General features: G+C 42.2%; 1 protein-coding gene across 4 annotated transcripts in view; it reads right to left on the reverse strand.

Annotated features, from left to right (window-relative positions):
* B3GALT5 (beta-1,3-galactosyltransferase 5) overlaps nt 1–27,261 on the reverse strand; it is an 82,660-nt gene that overhangs the window by 25,194 nt on the left and 30,205 nt on the right. The window contains exons 1-3 of one of the 4 annotated variants that reach the window (XM_017880689.1): nt 25,328–25,390; nt 25,066–25,163; nt 21,158–21,232 (exon numbers count right to left, since the gene is read on the reverse strand). The gene's annotated coding sequence lies outside the window, so the exon portion shown is untranslated. Of the gene's footprint in view, nt 1–7,122; nt 7,309–21,157; nt 21,233–25,065; nt 25,164–25,327; nt 25,391–27,261 lie in introns of those variants that run through there. The other 3 variants (XM_017880688.1, XM_017880690.1, XM_017880691.1) reach the window with 3 other exon arrangements.

Below are 27,261 nucleotides of genomic sequence, written 5' to 3' on the forward strand. Positions count from 1 at the left end.
GGAGGGAGGGAGGGAAGGAAGGAAGGAGGGAAGGAAGGAAGGAAGGAAGGAGGGAGGGAGGGAGGGAGGGAAGGAAGGAAGGAGGGAAGGAAGGAAGGAAGGAAGGAGGGAGGGAGGGAGGGAGGGAAGGAAGGAAGGAGGGAAGGAAGGAAGGAAGGAAGGAGGGAGGGAGGGAGGGAGGGAAGGAAGGAAGGAGGGAAGGAAGGAAGGAAGGAAGGAGGGAGGGAGGGAGGGAGGGAAGGAAGGAAGGAGGGAAGGAAGGAAGGAAGGAAGGAGGGAGGGAGGGAGGGAGGGAAGGAAGGAAGGAGGGAAGGAAGGAAGGAAGGAAGGAGGGAGGGAGGGAGGGAGGGAAGGAAGGAAGGAGGGAAGGAAGGAAGGAAGGAAGGAGGGAGGGAGGGAGGGAGGGAAGGAAGGAAGGAGGGAAGGAAGGAAGGAAGGAAGGAGGGAGGGAGGGAGGGAGGGAAGGAAGGAAGGAGGGAAGGAAGGAAGGAAGGATGGAGGGAGGGAATGCCAGAGGCCTGAAGCTGCTTGCAAAGGAAACAGAATCACACTTCTGGAACGTGTTACGACTTACCTTTCATGCTACACAAAGTCAGGCAATCTAAAGGAAGAGAGATGGCACCTCACCTACAAGCTCCATGGAGTATGACCTGTTTTGTTAGTTTAATGGGTGACTTCCGTCTACACGGCAGACATTTACGTGGACCTTCCCTTTGTGGTAATGTGGGAGTGAGGCTGTGGGAAAGGCGTCCACCCGGCCCAATGTCTCATTAGCAGTTTTGTGATCTACTACTAAGACTGAAGAGCTGTACACGGGAAACTGGCTTCGGTCAGCACGCAATCCACCCATCGCTCACTTCTCGCCAACAAAATCCTTCTCTTAGTCACACACCCCATCTCTGTGTCAACATAAAACGGGAGAAATTCCCTTGTCCCCCTCTCAGGGAGTGTGATGCAGGAGTGGCTCGCTTCTTCCGTGTCCCGCTGCTCATACCTCCAGGGGAGCACGCAGATGGGCAGGCTGTGGGGCTCCAACCCCACGGCAGTGTCTAGGGGTGAATGTTTACTGCTGCGGCCCCAGTGGATATGTGTTCCAGGGTGTTCTTTTAGTTTAGCCGTAAGAGGCTTCTGTTAGCTCAATCAGACCCCTGCCTTATTGCAAGGACAGAGGGCTTTCTGTATCTCTGGGTTCTTGCCTTGGTGTATCCGAAGAATTGGATCACATGTGGGCTTGAGAATGAGTGCAAGGTTTTATTGAATGGAAGAAGCTCTCAGCAGATGGGGGAGCCAGGAGGGAGATGGATTTCCCCTGGAGTTAGGCCGCTGAACGGCCTGGGCTCTCCCCTGACTGCCCTCGCCCAACTCCACATCCTTCTACCGATCGGTGGCCTGCAGCCTGCTGGTGCCTGTCGGTGCCTGTCTGTGCGCGCCTCTTGACATCCAGCCACCCATGTGTTCCTCCGCTGATGTGCTCCTCTCCACATCCAGCTACCTATGTGTCTGTCTGCTAGGGTCCTGGGGATTTTACAGGCACAGCGTGGGGATGTGGCAGGCCAGGGTGGTCTTGGGAAATGCAACATTTGGGCAGGAAAACAAAAATGCCTGTCCTCACCTAGGTCTGTAGGCACTGGCCTGGGGATGGAGCCCTAACCAGGGACCATGACCTTCCCCCTTCAGTATTATTTAAAGGGACCGCACCCTTCCCTTCCCAGTACTTCTCTTCCCCTCTTCTGTATCAGACATAAAAGTGAGAAATGACCCAGTGAGGCAAGGACATTATGACAGGTGGACCCAAAAGGCAACACCCTGACCCTGACTTGCTCCAGGAAACATCCAACCACAGAAAGCTTCCTGCTCCCCTCCCCTAATAGTAAATAATCCTTCCTCTTTTGAAATGTCCCCAAAGGGCTCACCTGCTCCCTTGCAGCCAAACCATGGTCTGCCCAAGGTACCCTAAGACCAATTAAGTCTTCCTGCTTCTAAAACTGACACCTTAAGAGAAGCATGGCAAGTATTCCCTTTTGACTCTAGAAAAACCATTGTCCTCTCTAGCACCTCTGATTCCTGCTGCAAGAAAAGCCAGGCAGATGGGTTCCCTGGTGGCAAGTTAATGAATCAATGACTTTTGTTCCTTTTGTCTTTGCAACCACAGCTGGGAGCAGTGCTGCTAGGTGTGCCCAGGAAATAAGCCCTGGGCGGGGCAGTCATCAGGGAGCCTGGGACACACAGAACACGGCAGGACTGACCAACACCCAGGCAACTGTTTCCTGCATACAACAGGGAAGCAGTGAAGATTTTTCAGTTGAAAACATCGTAAGCCTCAGCTGACCGACATGACAAGAGTCTACACAGTGGTTTCATGCCAGCAAGGGTTGGACCAGGGTTACTTCGTACCTGATGGGCTTTTGCATGCAATGCCTGGTCTCTACCCTCCAAAGAGGGAATGCACACAGATCCTCCATCTTTAGGATTCCCTGTCATGCCCATCAGAATGGCAATGGCCCTCCTGGGAGGAAGGGGGCTTTTCTCCTCTCGTGAAGCCGCAAGTGCAGGAACAGACATCTGCCACAATGACCCTAGAAAGGAAAAGGGAGGAACCAACAGTGCTCCTCGGTTTTAGGACTCGGAAAAAGTCACAGCTTTCCAGGTAATCCTTGTGAAATTTAATTCAGAAAGCTATGTGCTGGCCCCATGTGCTCGGCCCTGATGGTAAATGTCCCAGGGGATCAAGAGGAGCACAGCACAGGTCCCCTGTTTTCGAGGGCAGGGTCGCTCCAAAAACACAGACACTAAGAGGAAAACACTTGCAAGCAACAGTCCCATGAATGAGAAAGACAACACGTGGCTCACTGTAAAAATGTGGTGCCCCTGTAAAGGCTAAAAATCATGAGAAACAGCGGATCCCTTCCACCACCACGTTCTGAGCATGCTCTGTGTGCTCTGCTCCCCAGCAGACTCTGGCAACACCAATAAAAAGAACGCCATTTGACCGCCACCAAGACCACACTGGAGACAACCTCGACCTTTCCTCTGTATGAAGGGACTGGGTGAGGAGAGTGATCACAGGGTCCTTTCCAGTCCCAGGATCCTGAGATCCTATACAGAAGGAAGGACTCTGGTAGAAAACAGGGAATTCATGGGCAACAATAAGGTGTGTGCACAGCCCCTCGAGAAGATGTACCAGTCCTTATCTAAGCCACAGGAGCCTGTCTCCTGTGAATGCCATCATCTGGGGCTGCCTTGTTGGCCAATGTCCTCTGGATTTGGTCATGGGGAAGCAACAACAGGGGGTTTGGATCTGGTCATTGGCACGCAGCAACAAGGAAAGCGGTTGGAGTTTCTCTCCCCAGGATGCCTCCTTGGCTTCTCCTGGCTACAGCCACATTTCTCTGCTCAGCTCCTTCTTCACAGCCCCTCCCAGTACAGCTGCAGTTCCATGCCCTCTCTCCAGGCCACAGCATGGTCTCACTCTTGTTATCCTGGTTCATTCTGTTAAATTCTTGAGGAAGTTAGTATATCAACAATGGAGTGATGTCTCTATGTGTCAAGCACTGCATTAAATTCTTTACATGCATTTTCTCATGTAATGAGAAACTTACATGATTTCACATGTAACTTCACAATGATTCCATGTGCTATTATCATCCCTGCTCTAAAGACGAGAAACTGAGGCTTAGAGATATTGAGCAAATTGCCCAGTAGTAAACATTCCAGTACTTAACTTCTGTGGTTTACGGTGGATCGTGTCCATGGATGGAAATTTCAAAAACTTGTCAGTTCCATAACATAAAATGTCCTGTCCTAGTTGTTGGGACAAGAGAACGCAAAAGATATGGTCCTGGCCCTAGCAAAGATTCTAATCTTGGAGTATCAAAGGGAATAAAAAAGCTATGCAGAGAAGAAGGACAAGGAAACAGCACATGTACAGAGCTGACAGTTGGAGGTGAATAAACACAGATTCCAGCATTGAGCCCGTTGGTCCCAGGAGATAGGTATGTGAGGATTAAGAGCATGGAAGCGACCGGGTGCGGTGGCTCACACCTGTAATCCAACACTTTGGGAGGCCGAGATGGGTGGATCACTTGAGGTCAGGAGTTCAAGACCAGCCTGACCAACATGGTGAAACCCTGCCTCTACTAAAAAAATACAAAATTAGCTGGGCGTGGTGGCGCATGCCTGTAATCCCAGCTACTTGGGAGGCTGAGGCAGGAGGATTGCTTGAACCCAGGAGGCAGAAGTTGCAGTGAGCGGTGATCGTACCATTGCACTCCAGCCTAGACAACAAGAACAAAACTCCATCTCAAAAAAAAACAAAGAAAGAGCATGGAAGATAATCTCTATTCAGAAAGTAGTACAGACACAATAACAAACCATAGATGTCCACACAGGAAACTCAAATGCATCCGTGATTTGTTAATATGGCAGAAGAGATTCTCAGAAGCAGCCTCCCTCCACAAGATCACCTCTTGACTCACACATCTTCACTCTCCATTGCACATCTTGCCCTCAACCTGCTATTTCCTCTAGTTGTGGGAAAAATCCATGGATTTCACCACACACGGCTACATCCCAACCCTAACAAAAGATGACCCCCAAAATCTACAAACAAGCAAAAATCCAAATCCAAATATCAACACAGGTCCCACCGGCAGGCCCACTCTTGAGAGACTGCCATTGTTCATTGTAATCATTGCCATTTATCTTACACTATCATGTCTTTTGGACTGTGGGCTTTGGGAGGCCTTCAATTTCGTTGCAGATGGCATGGTAGAACATTCTGATTTCACAGTGGGACATTCTTATAGAAAGTGGGTGATTTCTACCTTGAGGTGATGAATGATTTCTTACGCCTGCCGTTTTCCTCTCTAGGGTGATTACAGAGCTTCCTCTGGCCTGCCATAACGTATTGTCTCTGGGAAAATGGGAAGATTTTACTGCCCCGACATGAACAGGGAATGTGCTTTGAGTTGTTTTTCTGATAGATATAGAGCAAACGTCATGACTTCTGTTTTTCGGGTTCAAGATCACCTGGCCTGGCCTGAAGCAGATTCCCATGTCCAGACTTCGGGCAACACTTTGAGACCAAGATGCTCGGCCAGGATCAGAGAACCAGGCACTGACGGTGGAGGGTTAAGGCCGCCTGCAGCCCCTGCAGGGATGCAAACGCTGGCCTGCACAGCTGCCAAAAGACTCCACTTGAACCTCCAAGACTGTACAACCTAGACCGTCATTTACAGATGTGAGCGGCCCCCAGTAAAACAGTAGACATGTGAAGAGAGCTAGCAACCAGAAGGAAGAATTGGGCAGAGCCAACCAGCACAACAACGATGGCCACAAAAGTGGACTGAATGCAAGAAACGAGAGGTGCGGCAGACAGTGCAGACAGTGATGCTCCCCACCCACCTCACCAGCTCCCAACGTTTTCCCACCTCTGAAGTCAGATTGGAACATGGGAGCAGTTCTGACAAGTGGACTGCGAGAGGCCATTTCCCTCCCACACCACACTGGAAAAACACACACCCCATTCTTTTCCCACCATCCTCCATTTCTGACCTTCCTCTACTTCTTAGGGAAGGAACTGAGTGTAATTTTTTTCAAATTCTGCATCATGACCCATTACTGCATCACCAAGTCAATTTAATAAGACCAGACATTGAAAAGAAAACAGAATTGGGTAAAATAAAATATTAGAAGGCCTGGGGAATGGTCAAGGCAAGTACTATTTGGTGGGTCATATGTGTGTACTGAGTCATCAGGTAAAAGGAATTTACTGTGGTTCCAAAGAGCTTAAAAGTCACTGACTCAGAAGGAGAGCTGTGTAGTCAGTCATGCACAAATATTACAGAGGCCAACACCCAGTGCTTAGAGCTCCATCACATATCCCATCCTTGCCATTTGACTTTAATCAGCTTTCTTAAACTGCTAAGCCTCCATTTCTTCAAACAGAAAACAAATTACACAATAATGAAGCCAAGGACTGTCCGGAGGGCAAAATATACCAAATATATGTGAAAGCAATTTGCACAATAGAAATAACCTTGCCAATGTTAATAGCTGTCACCTTAAATCCATGCCTTTGCACAATCTGAACATTGGTTCTAGAATTAAAAGCTTCATTCTCTGTGGAAGGAATTTCAAGCACTATTAGAAGGAGAAACCTGAGCCACGGAAAAGCTCTGGCTTCATCCATGGGGATGCAAGGGTTTCTGGTAAGTTTACAAAGAGTTTAAGAGATGTTTTTGTAGTCAATGCACTTAAGAAAGCAAATTATAACATCGCCCCTTAGAAACCAATTTCACAGTGGCCATTCATGTATAAGTATTGTGCCGGTTACAAATACTCTCACCCAGATGGTAGTTCAGAACTTGTAAAAGTGCCTCCATAGCAATATTCTGTTAACCATCTTGTACATCCAGGTGTCACATAAGCAAAGAACCAAGGAAAATGAATGTCATTACAAAAAATAACCTGTCTATATCCTCTTCCCCTTTTAGAGGAACCACAGCCACTATTTCCTTGCTCCCACATCTAAATCGCTCAGCCTTCTATTAGAAGAGTGCAACCATCATTTTCCAGTGGAAATGTTCAGGTCAGGAAAAACTTAGCATGAGAATGATGAGATATTGCAACTGCCTGACTACAGCCCCAGGACTCACAGGAACCCCAGGACCTACCCAGCTCAGTGGGAAAGAAGTAGGAAGAGATACACAAAGGTTTGTTGAATAAATCATCTGAAATGTATAAACTGGATAGACTGCATAACCATAAAACAAAGGCCACTTTCTCCCTGCATCCCCGGGCTCCATCCCTCTTGGCTCATTCCTTCCTCTCAAGGAGCACCTACATTCACACCCCCATCCCTACCACCAGAATGGTCCAAGGGGATTTTCAAGCCACTCTAGTAGGAAATGTCCACATTCCAACATCCAGGCTTCCAGCCTGGTGAGACGGTGACTGCCTTCTTCACCAGGTCCAATGGATGAAGTTCCAATGCATATTAATAATGAGGGATGCAAATGGTATTGATTTCTCTGTTAAAATGAGGGCCATTTCCTTTGTAAATTTCTACTCTATTAACACAAAACAAAATTTCACCCCCAAAAAACATTCAACAAACCTTACCTCAATTACCTGGCATCTCCTAGTCAGCCTCTTATTTTCTTTTCCTTCCAAATCAAGCTTCTGCAACAAAGAGCCTGTACTCACCACTCGTACCGCCTCATCCACCAAGTAATTAACCCTCAACTCACTGTACTCTGGCCTCCACTCCCACTGCTTATCTGAACATACCAAAGGTCACCAATAGCCTACCGGGGGCCAGAAAATAGTTAACATAGGAATATTCATATTCCTTTCCCCAGTCTCCCAAAAGTGCTTTTACCAGCTTGCTCCTTTTGCAGATTTACCGTAAAGGGTAAGGGAAGACTTGGGAAATGCTGGAAAAGACAGACAGTTACTAGTAGAACAGGATGGACATGGGACATGGAAAACAAGAGGTACCTGACAGCCCAGCTCCATGCCAGCCACCAGACAGTCAGGCAGAACTTCTCAAAACCACAAGTCCAGTAGTTTCACTCCAACACTTGAAACTTCACAGTGGCAACCCATCACCTCCCAGTAGACACCACACTCCCATATAAGATGGCTTAAAGTCCTGCAAACACACCCTTTCATGTCAGATCTCCACACCGTCCTTTCCGTCCAGACTGCCCTGGAGCTCCTCTTAACACTTTGATATGCAGCCCAAATGTAGCCCCCTCAGTGACATTTCCCTGACATCTCCCCTAAAAAGCAGGCTTCACCAGCATCCCCTTTCTTGGTACCAACCCTATTCCTCGTAATGCCTTCATATAGCTCTGTCGTATTCTAGTTATTAAGTTATGTCTCTCTACTTCTTTACTCAAAGTGACTTGGATACAGGAAAATATTTAAGCCTATCTGTTTAAATCTCAATACCTCATGCATGTCACATCATGGATGCTCAATAAACATTTACTTCCTAAATAAATATCACCTTCCTAAAGTGAGTTAATAAATCTTCACTGTTATGGGTTGATTTACGTTCCCCTAAAATTCACGTGCTGAAGTCCTAACCCCAGTTACCTCAGAATGTGACCTTATTTGGAAATAGGATCTTTGCAGATATAATTCATTAAGAGAAGGTCCTACTGAAGTAGAGTGGGCCGCTAATACAATATCCCTGCTGTCCTTATAATTAGGGGAAATTTGGACACAGACAGTCACACACAGAGAACACCAAGTAAAGATGAAGGTGGAGATGAGGGAGATGCTTTCACAAGCCACGGAACATCAAATATTGCCATTAACCAGCAGAAACCAGGAGAGACGCACCTAACAGATTCTCCTTTGGCGCCCTCAGAAGAACTCACCCTGCTGAGACCTTCATTTCTGACTTCAGCCTCCAGAACCGTGAGATCACAAATTTTTGTTATTTAAGGCTTTCAGTTTGTGCTACTTTGCTATGCCAGCCCCGGCAAACTAATACATTTACCAAATGAAAACAATTTCTCAACACAGCTAATACCTGAATATTTGCAATGTGCCTTCTATGTACTTTGCTAAGCAGCAAATGCAATCATAGCAACATTAGACAGCATTGTGTCCGTGCATGCTTCCTCTCTTCTCTAGGAATATTTTGAAAGGAAAATGGTTTTTTGCATATAATTTTCCCCAATCGATTTTATTTCTGTCTGGCAAACACTCTTAAAGCAGAGACACTTATCAGAGGAGAGAAATGATGGGATGAAAGGCCTGAAGGCTGCTGAGGAAACATTGCCACTGAGCTGAGGCCTGTCCCACCCTCTGGTATTCCTGCCTCACCTTACCTCCCCATGGCCTTCTCTCTTCTGGTCACCACTCTCGGCAATCCCGGCTTTGAAGTGAATGCACGGAAACTACCTTCGCTGAAACCAAATGAGTTTGGCCCCACTCAATTTAACATGAAAGAAAACGCTGACATGCAAACACCATCCTGGAGTCAAGTGCAAGCCATCCCCTTGTGTATTTCACTGTTTCTCACTTGAAAGCATAAACGCAGCACAGATGCTATATGGGCTGATGGAGGAAGCCAGCAATATGTGAAAGAGAGATTGCACTCACCCAAGTCACTGATTCCCAAGCAGTTCCGAGTGAGTCGCTGTAATGGGCGTGGTGGAAGAGCATGGCCAGGAGTGTCAAAGGAGGTATTGAGAGACCTAGGACTCCGACGCTCAGAAAACCCCCCTCCAACATTTGGGTTTCTTGCAGAATCTGCTTCCAGCTTCACTCACATTCACTTCACTCCAAATCTGGCTGCCAATACATAGTGTTTACTAAAGATAACTCTGGCAGGAAAATCACAGATTTTAATGTGAAGTGATTCACAGCTAAAATATGACACTTTTTTAAAGCTCATTAAGATTGTTAATTAAGATTGCTAAACACTGATGGGTATATCAGAGAGGTCTCCTGTTCCATTTAAAACACGTCAGTTTTTTCACAGGTATCTAGCTTTGAGTGTTGGTTATTACAGAATACGCTGGGACCGTTTTCCCACAAAAACCAAAACTAGTCATTTGCTCTATAATTTTTCTTGAGAATATATATTCTATTTAAATTTTCAAAATCAGTTGGAAAAAATTCAAGCTTATACTAAAATAAGTGACTTACAAGTACCACTTTCGAATACTAAACATTTTCATTTTAAACCAGCATTACTGGTATTATATGTGCTTCTGTACATCAGTGTAACTGTACATAGACTTAAGAGAAAAATGATAGCCCACTTATACTAGTCACAAAACAATAAAACCAGAAATTAACAGTAAGGTTTATAAAGATCGTTTTAAAATTCCAATCACTCAAAAATAAAGAAAATTAACTATGAGGTCAAAGGAGAAATGACATGTGCAATAACAGATCATTTAGAAAACAAAACTAATGAGAACACTAGATATGATTCCTTTAATGCATTCAAAGTTGCTCTCAGAGGCAGCTTTAGACTTAAGCATGTTCATTATGCAAGAAAGAAAAGACTAAGCTCTCAAAGAATTTAGAAAACAAATTCTAAAAGTTACAGAAAGTTATAAGAAGTTTCAAGAAACTAGCAGGAATAATAAAATTAAAAAGCAGGATTGAATTAATTCAAATATTAAAACACAGTATTACTGATAAATATGCACTCACACTCTAAAATGGATTAAGCTCCAGTGTATCTAATCAGTATAGAAAAGAAAAAAGAACAAGAAAAATGAGAAATAGACAATGTGAAATGGCACGTATAGAATACAATCAAGATGTTAAGGCTGGGCGCGGTGGCTCACACCTGTAATCCCAGCACTTTGGAAGGCTGAGGCACGCGGATCACTTGAGGTCAGGAGTTCGAGACCAGTCTGACCAACATAGTGAAACTTCATCTCTACTAAAAATACGAAAATTAGCCAGGTGGGGTGGCGGGGGCCTGTAGACCCAGCTACTTGGGAGGCTGAAGCAGGAGAATCGCTTGAACCCAGGAGGTGGAGGTTTTGCAGTGAGCCAAGATCACATACCACTGTACTCCAACCTGGGCAACAGAGTAAGACTCTGTCTCAAAAAAAAAAGGATGTTAAGAGTTCTACATGTGGAGGTCGGGCGCGGTGGCTCAAGCCTGTAATCCCAGCACGTTGGGAGGCCGAGGCGGGCGGATCACGAGGTCAGGAGATCGAGACCATCCTGGCTAACACTGTGAAACCCCGTCTCTACTAAAAAATACAAAAAACTAGCCGGGCGAGGTGGCGGGCGCCTGTAGTCCCAGCTACTCGGGAGGCTGAGGCAGGAGAATGGCGTAAACCCGGGAGGCGGAGCTTGCAGTGAGCTGAGATCCGGCCACTGCACTCCAGCCCGGGCGACAGAGCGAGACTCCGTCTCAAAAAAAAAAAAAAAAAAAAAAGTTCTACATGTGGAATCCAAGGGAACTGGGTAGAATCTCAAGTCAACCACTTTTTAGTTACAAGACTTTGGCCATAGTTAACCTCTTAAGACTTGATTTTCTCTAAAATAAGAATGGAAAATAAAATGAAAGAATACTACTAACTACTTCCTAAAGATTTTGTGAAAATCAGACAAGTACTTCATAGAATCCAGGGACTAGTTAGCACTCAGGTCATAATTTAGATCATTCTAAAGACTTACATCTGCTCAAGATGTAATCCCTTGACATGGTCCCATTAGGTCCCCTGTTGAGGGTGACATTTGTGATTTCATCTTCAAAGCAATGTATTTCACAGAAACTGGTGAAAGGTCAAATTCTTCCATCTCCGACATGGTTGTGTATGAGCCAGTGGCAGCTGATGTGGAGTGATGTGACACGGGTGGAAACGTCCTCCAGGAAATACGTCCTTAGGCGCCATTTTGTGCTACAGGAATCCTCCCACTAAAATGTTGAGAGAGCATCCCTAAGTGGGTGCTAAAACATGTGCACATGGATGTAGAGAGTGGAATGAGAGACAACAAAGACTCGGAAGGGTGAGGGGGTGGATGAGAAATTAACGGGTAAGATACGTGTTATTCGGGCGATGGACACCCTCCCTAAGAGCCCTGACTAGACCACTACACAATCTATGCATGTAACCAAATTGCATGTTTATATGAACTTTAAAAGAGATGACATGTTTATGCTGATTTCTCCATCTTTTCACCCATTTGGTTCATCAATTCCCTTAATTTACTTAATGTATTTATAATAACAATTTTAAAGTCTTTGTCTGCTTAACGTATTTGTAAGGATTTTAAAGTCTTCATCTATCATGTCTAGTGTTCTCATTAGTTTTGTTTTATAAATAATCTGTTATTGCACATGTCATTTCTCCTTTGACCTCACAGTTAATTTTCTTATTTCTTAGTGGTTAGAATTATAACTGATCTTTATTAAACCCAGTGTTAATTCCTGGTTTTATTGTTTTGTAACTAGTATAAATGGCCTATCACTTCCTCTTAAATCTGTACAATTACACTGATGTGCAGAAGCACATATAGTTATAATACCGGTAATGCTGGTTTAAAATGAAAATGTTTAGTATTTCAAAGTGGTGCTTGTAAGTCACTTATTTTACAGTCCATTTAAAGTCCAAAAGACCACCTGCAAGTCGCTAGGAAGATGTATCATCTTCTAGCATTTAGACATCCTAGCACCTCTGTACCCTATGCTTTCTTACATCTTAAATAAACAAACATAGGTAAGTAATAAATGAATAAATAAAAGGTAGAGAGAGGACTTGGTTGGAATCTCCTGTGCAAAGAGGAACATTGAAATGGCAAGAACGGGAAAACGTCCAGGAACAGAACAATGAAGAGCAAAGAACAGAATTTAGAAAACCAAAGGTTGGGGGGAAACGGAGGTGAAAAGGGATCGACTGAACACACGGGCAAAACCAGCTTAATGCTCCAACAGTGGCTAACTTTGCTAACACTTCCTCTCTGCCAGTCACTGTTCTAAGTACTTTTCATGTGATTTCCCAACGAATCCTCACCACCAGCTGCAAGGTAGGTGCTAATGTCCTCTTTCACTAAGGAGAAACCCCACAGGTGACTTTACCAGCCTGGGATCAAGAGTGAGTTCACGGGCAAAGACAGCATCTGAAGCCAGGTGATGCACCCCAAAGTCTGCACCATAAACCCTCCTGCTTGTTCCCCTTTATGGAATCACAGGGAAGTGTCCCAGAGACCAAAGGAGCCTCAAGAACAAAGGGCAGTCACCAGTGTCAATTCTACAGGAAATCTGGGAGCCAGAAGCCTTGAACTTCCAAAATGCAACTTCAGCCAAGCTACTGTGGCTAAAATCAGAAAGCAGATGACACTCCTTTAGGAAGGAAAAGGAAGGTGATCATGGCAGTTAGCTTCAATAAAATCCCCCCCTCCACAGTACCAACAGCTGAAAAGAAGAAAGTCCATGATATGGAATGTGGGAAGAGATGGGAGGGAATGAACTCTTAGGTCCAGCCTCAGAACAGGACAAGCTAGGAATGTAAGAAATGATGACTGCTGGAGAATCATGATGGGCCTAGGAAAGCAGAAGAGAAATGAATGCAGCCAGTATCTTCTCAGAAGTCAAGTTCATCACAGTGAGAGAATCATATCTGTTAAGAATTAGGAGTCTGTCGGCCGGGCGCGGTGGTTCACGCCTGTAATCCCAGCACTTTGGGAGGCCGAGACGGGCGGATCACGAGGTCAGGAGATCGAGACCATCCTGGCTAACACGGTGAAACCCCGTCTCTACTAAAAAATACAAAAAACTAGCCGGGCGAGGTGGCGGGCGCCTATAGTCCCAGCTACTCGGGAGGCTGAGGCCGGAGAATGGCGTAAACCCGGGAGGCGGAGCTTGCAGTCAGCTGAGATCCAGCCACTGCACTCCAGCCCGGGCGACAGAGCAAGACTCCGCCTCAAAAAAAAAAAAAAAAGAATTAGGAGTCTGTCAACAACAAAAAACAAAAATGCCAGTTTAAAAAGGGGCAAAGGACTTGAATAGACATCTCTCCAAAGAAGACATACAGATGTCCAATAAGCTCATGAAAAGATGCTCAACATCACCAACCACCAGGAAATGCAAATCTCAGTCACAATGAGACAGCACTTCACACCTACCAGGATAGCAATTAAAAATAATAATAACAACAGATGTTGGCAAGGAAATCTGGAAAATCTGGAACCCCTGTGCACTGCGGGCAGGAATATAAAATGGTGCAGCCAGTGTGGAAAATTATATCACAGTTCTTCAAAAAAACTTAAAACAGAATTACTGTATAATCCAGCAATTCCACTCCCATGCATATGCCAAAAGGAAGTGAAAGCAGAGACTCAAATATTTGTACACCCACGTTCATAGTGACATTATTCACAATAGTCAAAAGGTGAAAGCAAGCCAAGTGTTCATTGGTAGATGAATAGACAAGCAAAACGTTGTATATACACACGGTGAAGTACTATTCTGACCTAAAAAGCAAGGAAATTCTGTCACATGCTCCAACATGGATGAACCTTGAAGGCATGCTACATGAAATACATCAGACACAATAGGACACATACTGTATGGTTTCACTTACATGAGCTACCTAGACTAACAAAATCCATAGAAACAGGAAATAGAATGGGGGTTCCCAGGCGCTAGGGGTGGAGAGGAGAAATGACTGATAACAGGTACAAGGTTTCCTCTGGGGTAATGCAATACCCTGGGGCTAGACAGTAGTGAAGGTCGCACAATACTGCGTATGGACAAAATGCCACAAAACTGTCGTTAAAATGATGGTACATTTAAATTATGTCTATTTTACCACAATTTTAAAAGAGTTAGGGGTTCACTGAATTGTAAACTTCACAAATGACATGTATAATATTGATTATACCCCCAAAAAAACTATGAATAAAAGAAAGAAAAAATTCAAGGGCTTGAAGGGAAGCCAAAACTAGGACTAGAGGGAACGTGGAGTTCTCTCTGCAGGTGGAGGCAGAGTTTCCCTAACTGTGCTCCTTCCGACATCAGGCGTCCCTACGTGTGCCCCTGCCGGGGTGAGAGGAAGGTAGCATTGCAAACTGGGAAACCACTGGGTTCAACCAAATGAAAACAGGTTTCTTTACTGAGGACTTTTTGGAAACCTTCCAAAATTAATATGCAGAATGAATCTCAAAAAGAAGACTCACAGGCAAGATTACCCAAATTTATTTGAAACAAATAAATTGCTGCAAATGCCTGCACGTAGTTGGGAGGGGCCAAAGGCAAAGCAAAGTGAGCAAGACCTCGTGCAGCTAGGTTAGGCGAAAAGAAGTTAAGCTTGTGAGGAACACACCCCATGGGCTAATAAGGAAATCAGATAACTAAAAGGACCGACTGGGGTTGCAGCCGGGTCAACCGAGGTGGTCAGCAGGCGGGGTAGAGCCATCAGGCTCTGTGAATCAGAACGACTGATCACACACGATAACTGCTTTCTAACTCCATCACTCTTCACTAACCATTTGGCATCACCATGTTTCATTAGCCTGGAAAAACTCCTCCCTCTACCTGATGTATGAATAGCATGCACAAGCCACCTGGCTTTTTGTGCCATAGGTGGCTACAGACATCAATGAAAGAGCTTCCTTTAGACATGTGTAAGTGGCATGTATTAAAAGTCACCAAAACAGGAAACTGAAAAGGTGTGCGTGGAATACTGGACCTAAGTGTTACACCATAGTCTGCGATGTGGAGTGGAGAGCCAGCCATCAAAGAAGAATGCAGAGAAAAATCCTCATTTTCCATGTAGTTTAGTTATCCTTCATGCAAATGATTTTCTGTCTGGGAGGGAGTCAGTTAGTAAACTGAGTCTCAGAGTAGAAGCACAAACGGGATTTTCAAGAGAGCGAGGACGGAGAGAAAAAAAAAAAAACTATGACTTTGAAGGAGGTCATTTTATTTGCACATTTTATTTTAGGTAAACTGATTATCTAACAACTAGCAAAGAGGTAATTTGCACATTTTTAGCCTTGAAGAAGCCAAGTTCTGAAAAATCCAAATTCAGTTATTTATGGATTCTCCAGAAAACCTTTGAGAGTTCGCTGTCACAACATTCACGACAGGCTGTGTCTATGGAATGTCCACCACCATCCTTCCACCAGCATCTCCACCTCGGTAAAACCAGCACTCCACCATCTGCCTCATTCAAATTCCTCAATTCCTTCATTTATGTCCAATTATAATAGGCACCTGTTTCTCTTCAAAGCTTCCAGACACCTGGGCATTGTGCCAGACTCCCTACAAAACCGAGTCATTGAACACCCACTCTGAGCAACTGCTGATGAGTTGAATAATATTCACAACTATTACTGCTCAAATGTGTAGTAGGGCCTGGAGGCATTCGTTTCTCTACTTTGCCCACACTGAAATGAAAAAAGTTAAGTTCAAATTGGCCAAAAATATAAAGCAGCACTCAAACAAAGGGACACAACTTTTGGAATAGTCCTTGAAAGTGGTGGCCAGGGAAAAACATTGAAAACACCAGAATTTTACGTGTATCTTTTATGGGGGAGCGAATGCAGAAAAGGGGCGAGGAACTGAAATTCATGAAAGTTTCACTAATAGTTTCCCTTCCCAGACTGGAGAAAGGTAAACAGAGGTGGTGAAGAGGAGACTTAAGAGAAATGATCCTCTGGAGATAAATGAGAAAAAAACCTTCAGACTTGCCATTCCACTTTTCACAGAGAGAAGGAAGGCTGTGACTGAAAGAATCACTCTCCTTCCCCAGAGATGACTGTCTCCAGTAACAACCAGGACTTATTGGACAGACAAAAGAGACGTGGCAGATACATGAAGAGGGCTGGCTTACTCTGATAAGGGTTCCTGAAGAAAGGAATGGAGGAAAAGCAGAGGAAAAAACATGTGAAGACATATCAGCTGAGAATTTTCCAGAATTGAAAATATGAGACCTCCAATCAAAACTGGACTCTAGGTACTCACCATGATAAATAAAGATAAACTCACATCTTCCACATCATAGTGGTCTACAGAACGTCGAAAATGAGAAAGTCCTAAAAGCTAATGTGGAGAAAGGCAAATTATCAACAAAACAGTCACAATTAAGCTGATAGCCATTTTCCATGACCAATAATATATGTAAGCCAGAAGATATCAAAATGCTGGAAGTAACTGCCCATCTAAAATTTTACACCCAGTTAAACTAATACACAAAAGTGAAGCCATAATTAAAATGTTTTCAAACACAGAAATAGTAAGAAAGCTTATCATTAATGTAGCCTCAATAATAGGATTATTCATGAATGTAGTTCAGCAAGAAGTTGCATAAACTCAGGTGTATGTCAAGGGACACAGGACACAAAAATGAGCACCGAAATTGATCAAACATATCATTAAATTTAACTAATTGGGCCGGGCGCAGTGGCTCAAGCCTGTAATCCCAGCACTTTGGGAGGCCGAGACGGGCGGATCACGAGGTCAGGAGATCAAGACCATCTTGGCTAACACAGTGAAACCCCGTCTCTACTAAAAAATACAAAAAACTAGCCGGGCGAGGTGGCGGGCGCCTGTAGTCCCAGCTATTCAGGAGGCTGAGGCAGGAGAATGGCATAAACCCGGGAGGCGGAGCTTGCAGTGAGCTGAGATCCCACCACTGCACTCCAGTCTGGGCGACAGAGCGAGACTCCGTCTCAAAAAAAAAAACAACAACAACAAAATTTAACTAATTTATGCCCATAAAATAACTACATTTTCATGTTTAAAAAATCCAAAAATATAGGAAATTACCAAGAAAAGAGAAAGAGAGGAAGGAAGGGAGGAAAGGAGGAAGGAGGGAGGGATGGATGGAAAAGATACAAAGAGAGAGAGAAAGAAAGAAAGAGAAGAGAAGAAAGGAAAGGAAAGGAAAAGAAAAGAAAAGGAAATATACAAGTTCGAACTAAGGAATAGTTACAAAATAAGGGAACAAGGTGGTTAGTTAAATTGTGCTTAGGTCCTTGTCATGACAGAGAAAACAACAGGAATACCAAAAATGTTTATATATGGTTAAAATACATGATTCAAGACTAAATATAATCATTAAAAATATATATACAGTCTACAGTCTGAAAACCAGCAAAAGAAGTAAAATGGGAATACAGAAAACTGTATCAATCCAACAGGAGACAAAAAAATGAAGAAAAGAGAACTAAAGAAAAAAGGTATTAAAGATAAAATACATATGAGATAAAAGAATTAAATCCAAAGGCCTCAGAAATTATGTATATTATAAATGGATTAAGTTCACTTGTTTAGAAACACAATAATCAGGTTGGAAAAAATCTAGCTATATGTGAGTTCAAATGACACACCCAAAGTAAAGTTACAATGATAGGCAGGAAAGATACTTGCAATTAGTTAGGGGAAGAAAAAGAAACCAACCCCTAGTAAAGCTATGTAAAGCAAAAAGAATTCAAGCCAAAAGTATCAACACTACATAGCAATTTACCATATATTATTATAATATAGATAGCACAATATAGATCTTTAGAAACTTGTAAGCTTCAACATGGCCTCAAAACATATAACAAAAAACTGACAGTATTCTAAGAATAAATTGTATTTTTATGCATTTCTCTTAGAAATGTGTAACCAAAAGAACAAAAATTAGTAATAATGATTTGACAACGAAAATTAATAAACTTCATTTATTAAACACACAGAAACAGAAAGTAAACATTCTTTTCAATTGCACACATACCACTTGGGGAATTAAAATCAACAATAAAACATACTGGAGAAAAATATGTTTTGAAACTTTCAAAGGCAGGCCTCAAAAAAACTTATGGCTTAAAGAAGAAATCATAATAGATATTTTAAATCAAATAACAATGAAAGACCAACATATCAAAACCTGTGGACAGCAACTAAAAATTATTTAGGAATAAAGTTATAGGTCAAAAAAAATAAATATGTAGAATACATTAAGCATATACTTCAAGAAGCTAGGAAAAAATAACAATAAACATTTGAAAGGTAAGAAAAGAAAAGAAAAGACGAGGATATAACTATCAAGTCATTGATACACAGAATAAAACAACCTAAGAAATTATCTACATACTCAAAACTGTTTCTTTCAGAAAACTAATAAAGTAAATAAAACTTTACCAAGATATAACAAGAAAAAAGGGACAGAAATAAATCATATTTAAAGTCAAAAGGTCTGCAACAGAGAAATTTTAAAATTTTAAATCATAAGAAAATACTATGAAAATTTTATGCCAATAAATTTCAAAACTTTGAAATAATTTTCCAGCAAATAATGAATTAACATAGTTTACTGAAAAGGCAATAGAACCTGAATAAGTAAAAGGATACAGAACCTAAATAAACAATGAATGTGTCATCATAAGTCCACCGCCTCCACTCTAAAATGCAACAGCCCAGAAAGATGTAGAGGTGAGCTTTACCGAATTGTAAAGGAACAACAAAAAAAATCCCTTTTTGTACAAGCCATTTCCAAGAGACAGAGAAAAAATACACAACTTCAGACAAGGAGAGTAAACGAAAAGAAAATTATGAACAATATCTCTTCTGAATACAAATGGGAAGTTCCTAAATAAAGCACAAGAAATGTATTAATAAACTATACCAGTAAATTAAAGTAAGAAAAAGTACATGATTATTTCAAAAGCTACATCAAAAAAAGAATCAATAAAATTCAGCACCAATTCATAATAAAAAAAGAGACCTTTCTTAATTTGGCAAAGGGCATCCATCAAATACCTAAAATAAATATACTTGATAGTGAAACTTACAAGCATTCCCATTAAGGTGAAGATCAAGACAAGGATGTGCATTATCACTTTTTTTTTCTTAGAGAAAGGGTCTCACTATGTTGCCCAGGCTAGTCTTGAACTCCTGGCCTCAAGCAATCCTCCTGCTTTGGTCTCCCAAAATGTTGGGACTACAGGCATGAGCCATTATACCTAACCTGTCACTGCTTTTCTTAAACATTGCCCTTGAGGTCCCAGCCAATGGAATAAGACCAGAAAAGATGTATATAAGAAATGAAAGAGAAGAAACTAAGCTATTCTTGTTTATAGACAATCTGATTATTATGTCAGACCACATAGGCTAGGTTATGCCACAAACAACCCCAAAATCTCAGGGTCTTAACACTGCAAGTTTATTTTCACATAAGCAAAATCCATTGCTGATTCAGGCTACTCTTGAAGGCAAGAATACAAAGGTCGGTTTATTATTGCATGCTATTTTGATCTAATGGCATGCTCATATCAATACGTGCTGACACAAGCAGAGCAAAGAGAGCTGGGAAATCATGCACCTGCAATCCAATGTCTCAGCACACATCCCTTTAGCTCCCTTTTCATTGGCCAGGAAAAGTCATATGCTGTGCCTAACTTCAAGAGGTGGGAGAACCAAAATCCTCCCATGTGCTAGAAAGACACAAATAACCAAAATACCTAATACAATTAACTAGAGAAAACATTCAAGAGAATCTACATGTAAACTATCAGAACCAATAGAGAACGTATCACGTTTATCAAATTTCCGTGGTATTATTACTAAAAATGCATAACTTCAATCTGCATATAAGAAAATATCAGGCAACTCCAAATTGAGGAATACTCTACAAATAACCACCCTGAACTCTTCTGAAATGTCAAGTTTACAAAAGAGAAGACTGAGGAACTATTACAGATTGAACATGAATAAAGTAACATGAAAACCCAATGCAATATGGGATTCTGGCTGGGATCCTGGACCGGAAAAAGGATATTACAGGAAAACTGGAAAAATTCAAACAAGGTCTGAAGATTAAGAATATTATGGCCGGGCACGGTGGCTCACGCCTGTAATCCCAGTACTCTGGGAGGCTGAAGCAGGAGGATCACTTGAAGTCAGGAGTTCGAGACCAGCCCAGCCAACATAGTGAAATCCTGTCTCTACCAAAAAACACAAAAATTAGCTGGGCATGGTGGCACACGCCTGTAATCCCAGCTACTTGGAAGGCTGAGGCACGAGAACTGCTTGAACCTGGGAGGTGGAGGTTGCAGTGAGCCAAAATCACACCACTGCACTCCAGCCTGGGTGACAGAGCAAGACTCTGTCTTAAAAAAAAAAAAAGAAAAGAAAAGAAAAGAAAAGAAAAGAATGGCTGAAAAGAACAAAGTGGTAACTTACCTTCCCAGAGCAAGACATAAAGTCAGAGCAATTAAAACGTGGTGTTTTGGCAGAAACAAACAAAATACATCATGACAAAACAGAACAGAGATCTCAAAAATAAACCTACAAATTTTGGGACCACACTTGACAAATGAACCTAAGATTCGTACGTAGACTAAAAGGCAAAACATAGCTAAATACATTAAAAAGTAAAACAAGATGGGAAAACTTGACCTAACTTGATCTAGTATATATAAAAACTTATTACATCAATAAGATACTTGCGATGTATAGACCAATGCTATGGACTGAACTGTGTCCACCCGAAGTTCATGTGTGTTCAAGCTCTAACCCCAATGTGACTGTATTTGGAGACAAAGCTTTTAGGAATTAATTAAGGTTAAATTAGGTCATAGGGTGGGATCCTAATTCAATAGGGTCAGTGGCCTCATAAGAAAAAGAAAGGAATCTCATTCTGCATGCAAGGACACAGACAGAATTTTTAGGTTGTACCTGCATTCCTGAAGAGGGTCCTCATCAGAACCTGGTCAGGTTGGCACTTTGATCTCAGAATTCCAGCCTCCAGAACTGTGAGAAAATAATTTTATGCTGTTTAGCCATCCAGTCTATGGTATCTCATTATGGCAACCCAAGCAGATCATAAAATAGAATAAATAGCCTCAAAATAGATCTACACAAGTATGACAGAAATGGTACTACAAATCGCCAGAAAAAGGAGTATCGAGTTAACAACCTAGGACTACTGACTATTCATTTGAAAAAATCAAATTTGAATCCCTAACTCACAACATACCAAAAATAAATCCAAGGAGGATTAAAAACCTAAGTGTGAAAAGCAAAACTTGAAGACTTTTAGGAAAAAATACAATATATGAGACAATCTTTAAAGGCTTAAGAGTGGGGAAGAATTTCATAAGATGAAAAACTTCCTCTTAAGAGAAAGCACACACCATAAAAAAAAAACTTGGTAAATTTCATCAAATTAAAAATGAAAACCTATTGTTCAATAAAATGTAAAAATACAAGCCACAGACTAGGAGTAGATATTTGCAATGTATATTACTAAAATGAAGGATCTAGAATTTCTAAATGAACTTCTATAGATCTACAAGAAAAAGTCATCCCAGATGAAAAATGATCAAAAGACATGAACAGGCCATTCACAGAAGAGGAACTCCAAATGGTTGAGATACATAATATACGAAAAGATGATTAGTTTTACTAGAACCAGGAAAATGCGCCTTAAAACACTGAGATTCTATTTCATACTCATGACAATAACAAAAATTTTTAAATCCAATCATTCCAAGGGTTGCGGAAGGTGTGGAAAAACAGGAACCGAGTTAGAGTTATAGTATGTAGGAGCATAAATTGGTATAAATCCCTTGGAAAACATTCTTCAGTATCCAGGAAAGATGCTTTATCACCTGATGTATCTTTTCTAGGTATGTACTCTAAAGTACACTCTAACATGTATGCAAAGGAGATACATAAGAATATTTATTATAGCATTTTTATATGAAAAATGAAAATCATCTAAACATACATTAACAAAACAATAGCTGAGCCAATTGTAGTACAATCCTACAACATAATTTTTTTTAAGAGACAAGGTCTTGCTCTGTTGCCCATGCTGGAGTGCAGTGGAATGATCATGGCTCACTGCATCCCCAAACTCCTGGGCCCAAGCAATCCTCCCATCTCAGCCTACCAAGTAGCTAGGACTACAGGTGCACACCACCACATTTGGCTAATTTTTTATTTTTCATTTTTTTTATAGAGATGAGGATTCGCTATGTTGCCCAGGCTGGTATCAAACTCTTGGGCTCAAGAAATCCTCCCACCTCAGCCTAACATTTTATATAGCAATGAAAATGAATGAACTATACCTGCAGAGGTGCCCAATCTTCTGGCTTCTCTGGTCCACATTAGAAGAATTGTCTTGGGCCACACATAAACTACACTAACACTAACGATAGCTGATGAGCTTTAAAAAAAAATCTCACAATGTTTTTTAAAACTTTATGAATTTGTGTTGGGCCACATTCAAAGCCGTCTGGGGCTGCAGGTTGGACAAGCTTGAACTACAGCTATGATATAGTTTAGCTCTGTGTCCCCACCCAAATCTCATCTCCAATTGTAATCCTCAAGTGTCGAGGGAGGGAAGTGATTGGATTAAAGGGCAGTTCCCCCATGCTGTTCTCCTGACAGTGAGTGAATTCTCACAAGATCTGATGGTTTTATAAACGGTAGTTTTCCCCACACTCTCACATGCTCTCTCACTTGCTCTCTCAGGCCACGTAAGACGTGCCTGCCTCCCCTTCCGCCATGATTGTAAGTTTCCTGAGGCCTCCCCAGCAATGCAGAACTGTGAATCAATTAAACCTCTTTCCTTTATAAATTACCCAGTCTCTGGAAGTTCTTTACAGCAGTGTGAAAATGAACTAATACAAGTTATGTCTCAACATGGATAAATGTTGAAAACAATCAAAAAGAGCTGCAGTAGGACCGTATGAAACCATTTTAGAGAGCTTGAAATATTGAACTCAATACCATAATTCATCACAGATTTATACATAGAAGTGATGTGGAAACACACATGGAAAAGACAGTAATAATTCAGGATAGTGCGAAGGGATGAAAGGAGATGGAGAGAACTAGGGAAGGGACAGAGGGAGCTTCAATGATGCTTTCATATTGTCTTCTAAATCTAAGCAGGTATGGCCAAGTGTTACGACTCAATAGAGCTGGGATGTGGACTCACACGTGCTTTTTCTATTTATTATTTCACTTCTGTATGTTTGAAATACTTCAAAATTTGAAAAATAAAAAATGTAACGTCTCCAAGTTACACCCTGAATTTGGGGGCAATCCAAAACCTGAGTGTATTCTGACAGCAACTTTTAATAAAAGTATAAATTTTAATAAATTTAATCAAAATGAATAGAGACTAAATCCACCAATCATGATTATCCATCATTCCCACTGCTTCTACGACTTCATATCCTCAGGCCACAGAAAAGCTAACAAACCACATCTCCAGGGCACCAAAGGAAGCTCTGGGAAGGAAACAATGTTCACATAGGAGATAAGCAATCGAGGACAATCAAAAAAATGTTATCTAAAGATTCAGCTCAACCTGCCCTTGTTAAATATGCTTGACAAAGAAATGTCAGAGCAAATAGGCATAAACACTACAGAAAGGAAGGAGGAAATGAAACAAAAGGCAATGTGCAAAAGACAAGTGAAGAAGCCAGAAGCTGGAAGAAAATACACTCCCAGCAGTGGATTACACGTTTTCACAGTAAATGATTTGTTGCTACAAGAAACTAAGAACAGGAAATCAACAAAACAGGGCCACAAGCGATGACAAAGAGACGGAATGAGATTAAAAAGGGAACTTGCAGAGTTTAGGAAGCGCAGTTATCACCAAAACACCTCTATGGAAAAATGAATAAATTAGAAACAGTAAGAAAAAAAGAGAGAGCATTGCAAATGTGAATCGGAACACTGAGGAATGGTGTCCAATAATTATAAAGAATCAGAGCTCTTTTATTTTCAGAGACGGGGTCTTGCTACATTGTCCAGGCTGGTCTCGAACTTTTGGGCTCAGGCAATGCTCCCGCCTGTGTCCACAGCTTAAACAAAAAAAGACAGGGACCAAAATTTAAATAACAAACTAAATATTGTTTCCCTGATGTTTGTTAGTCATCTTATTAAAATAATTCTGCTGTTGCTCATAATATTTTTTTCACAACTTTTTGGGAATAACTTTTCAAATCATATTATTTTTAAAAATTCAGTAAGAAACAACTAGTTTTGTTTCCTTCTTTCCGTACCTCATTCTTGATCCAAAACAATTATTACTCAGCATGGTAAAGTGCCTGGCACACAATAGGAAACCATAATAACAATAGCTATAACTTACATAGCATGTACATATCTGGCACTGTTCTATTGTTCTTTATTACATACAGAACGATGTAATCCTCACAACCACCCCTATGAAATAAGTACTATTATTCTCTTCAATTTTAATTAACGAAACTGAGGCATAAGGAAATTAAGTAACCTGCCCAAGGTCGTATAACAAGTACCTGTCAAAGCTGGGATTTGAACCCAGGCATCTGGCTGAGCTATTTATCTCTGCAAGAATATTTATTCAGTGCGTGAATGAGTGATCAGCCACTTTATTTACCCAACTTGGTCCCAAACGACTTCTGGCTCTGAGGTCTTCTATTGAGGATGTGGGGATGATGTTCAAAATTAGATATAAAATTCCGGTTGATTTGTTTTCAAATGAATCTCACTACACCTGCACGATACTCAGAGCTCCTAATTCTGGTTTTCAACTGAAGGCCACGTTAGTTCTCAAAATCTCTATAAATCTTCTTACCCACCTCTTCACCCGACCCAGGGTCAGTTATCTCCCTCCTTCCACAGGCAAAGCAGTGTTGTCAAAACTCAGAAGAGGTCAGCCACAAAGCTTGACGGAACCCTATCCTCAGGCCAAGGCAAAAGAGAAGAAACTGGAATTAACAAGGAATAGGGGAGCCCTCCCCAAGTCCAAGGACTTACCTGCCAGCAGGAAGTGGCAGCAGAGGAAAATAAGGAGTCGAAGGAGAGGGGTCAACAGAAGGAAAAGGAACACAGGCTGCAAACCTGGGTTTACCCAGGGCCACGAAGCTTGGGTGGGGCCCAGGAACAAGGATGTTATAGTCAAGGAGGTAGACGTCTGTCAAGTCCAAGGAGGGACTCCATCCTCATCAGCATCCCGGTCACCTGGGGAGAGAGGCTGATAAAGCCCAGGCAGCTTTTCAACCAGGATTCAGGATCAGGCTCTAGGCCTGGCAGAAAACCAAGCAGAAATCTGATCAGACACCCAGTTAAATGGACAAGTATGCATGGGGAAGCATCTCCTCGGATGCCAGTACTGGGCTCAGTTCCATGCCCAGGAAGGAGAAGATGGAGACTCTGAAACTCTTCTGGGACCCGGCTGAACTGGCCTCAATCTGTAGCTGTCCAGGGACAGAGGAGGGAGGGCTACACCCTGGTATCCTCTGCTGAATGGATGAAGGTTACCATCCATGTGGAGAAGTTTGGCCATGGTGAATTATGCAGATTTTCATAAAACCGACTCAAAGGTGGCCCTTGTTCATTCAAAGTACCTACTTAGAAATCCTACAAAAGAAGGGATGCCCCTGTCGGGAAGAACCTTTGCAAAGACAACCTTGTCCTTGTCAGTCCTCTGAGGTAACAGCATAGTGAAACATCTCTTTCCGATTTGCATTTCCGGGAGGTAACGTCCATGGGCCTCTCACTGAGTTCCTTCCTGAACACGTCAGATTTTTATTATTATTAAATTTACCTAACAAAGAAACTATTTAAGACGAACTGACTTTAAAAGAGAGGGAAAAGATGAAAGGCGATAGGAAACAAGATTACATATGCAATCATTCCTTAAAAGATATAAAATTCTCTCTTTGAAACCAAATTTGCATATTACACGCACCTGTTTTAAAGAGGAACCACCACAAAAGGTACATGTAAAGATGGGCAGAATCAGCATGCATTTACCCACAAACGCCCCTCTAAGGACTTCCTACATCTGTAAAATACTCTCAACAGCAGCCACTGCCCACCCCAGGCACCCAACGAAACATGACACTTCCCCAGATCTGCATCTTCCTTAAATTCTACTCCTCCTCCATCTCCATCTCTTTGAAAAAGACAAAAATAGTAAATAAGGAAGATGTGGAGATGAGAAGTAATGTTAACATTTACAATAGGTGGCCACCCATAACGAAGACTTAAGTTTGTTATGCTAACATAAAGGACGCGTGAAAAATAATTTTCCAACATCTGATTACTGCAGATTCAGTTGCTACGATTTGGAAGCTGTATTTATCCCTCAAAAGTCAGAAACCTAAACAAAAAATGAAACAAAACCACGAAGGAAAACTACAGTGCGGCGTGTGTGAGAGCACACTTGCACATGCACACACATAGGCGCACACACGCACACGCACACACACTCACACACACACCTGGTACAGATATTGTTTTTAAAATAACGTTCATTACTGAATCTTAAGGTACCTCACTGTATTTACCAATGACCTACAGACTCCCTTCTGGTCCTCCCAAAGTCAAAACCCCTGGTGTCATCCCTTAATGAAAAGCTGTCTTTCTCACCATTCTGCCTATCAGCCCCCTCCACAACCCCCACGATGCAGAAGCTGCCTGCCGCAGGGTGCTTCAGAGTTTGTTTTGTTGTTGTTGTTTAAGATTACGCTATTCTTTCTAATTGTGTGATGTTTCCATCCAGTACTGATTCCCTAAGTCTTGCGTCCGCACCGTGCCCACCCAGGAACACAACTTCCTGGGTGCGTGGCGTGAGTGGCGATAAGACTTGATAAATGAATATGTTTTCACACCAAGTTTGACGACATTTGGTCTGTAACAATTTTCTTTCCCTTCATTCAAAAGGAACGAAGGAAAACAGACGAGCACGCCTGCAGTGCGCGGCCGCACCGCGGTCCCCGGTGCCCGGCACCCACGCCCCCGCGCGCCGCAGGACCCGGCCCCGCGCTCCC

This window comes from Rhinopithecus bieti, unplaced genomic scaffold (assembly GCF_001698545.2).
Source record: "Rhinopithecus bieti isolate Rb0 unplaced genomic scaffold, ASM169854v2 scaffold_12151, whole genome shotgun sequence".
Classification (NCBI taxonomy): domain Eukaryota; kingdom Metazoa; phylum Chordata; class Mammalia; order Primates; family Cercopithecidae; genus Rhinopithecus; species Rhinopithecus bieti.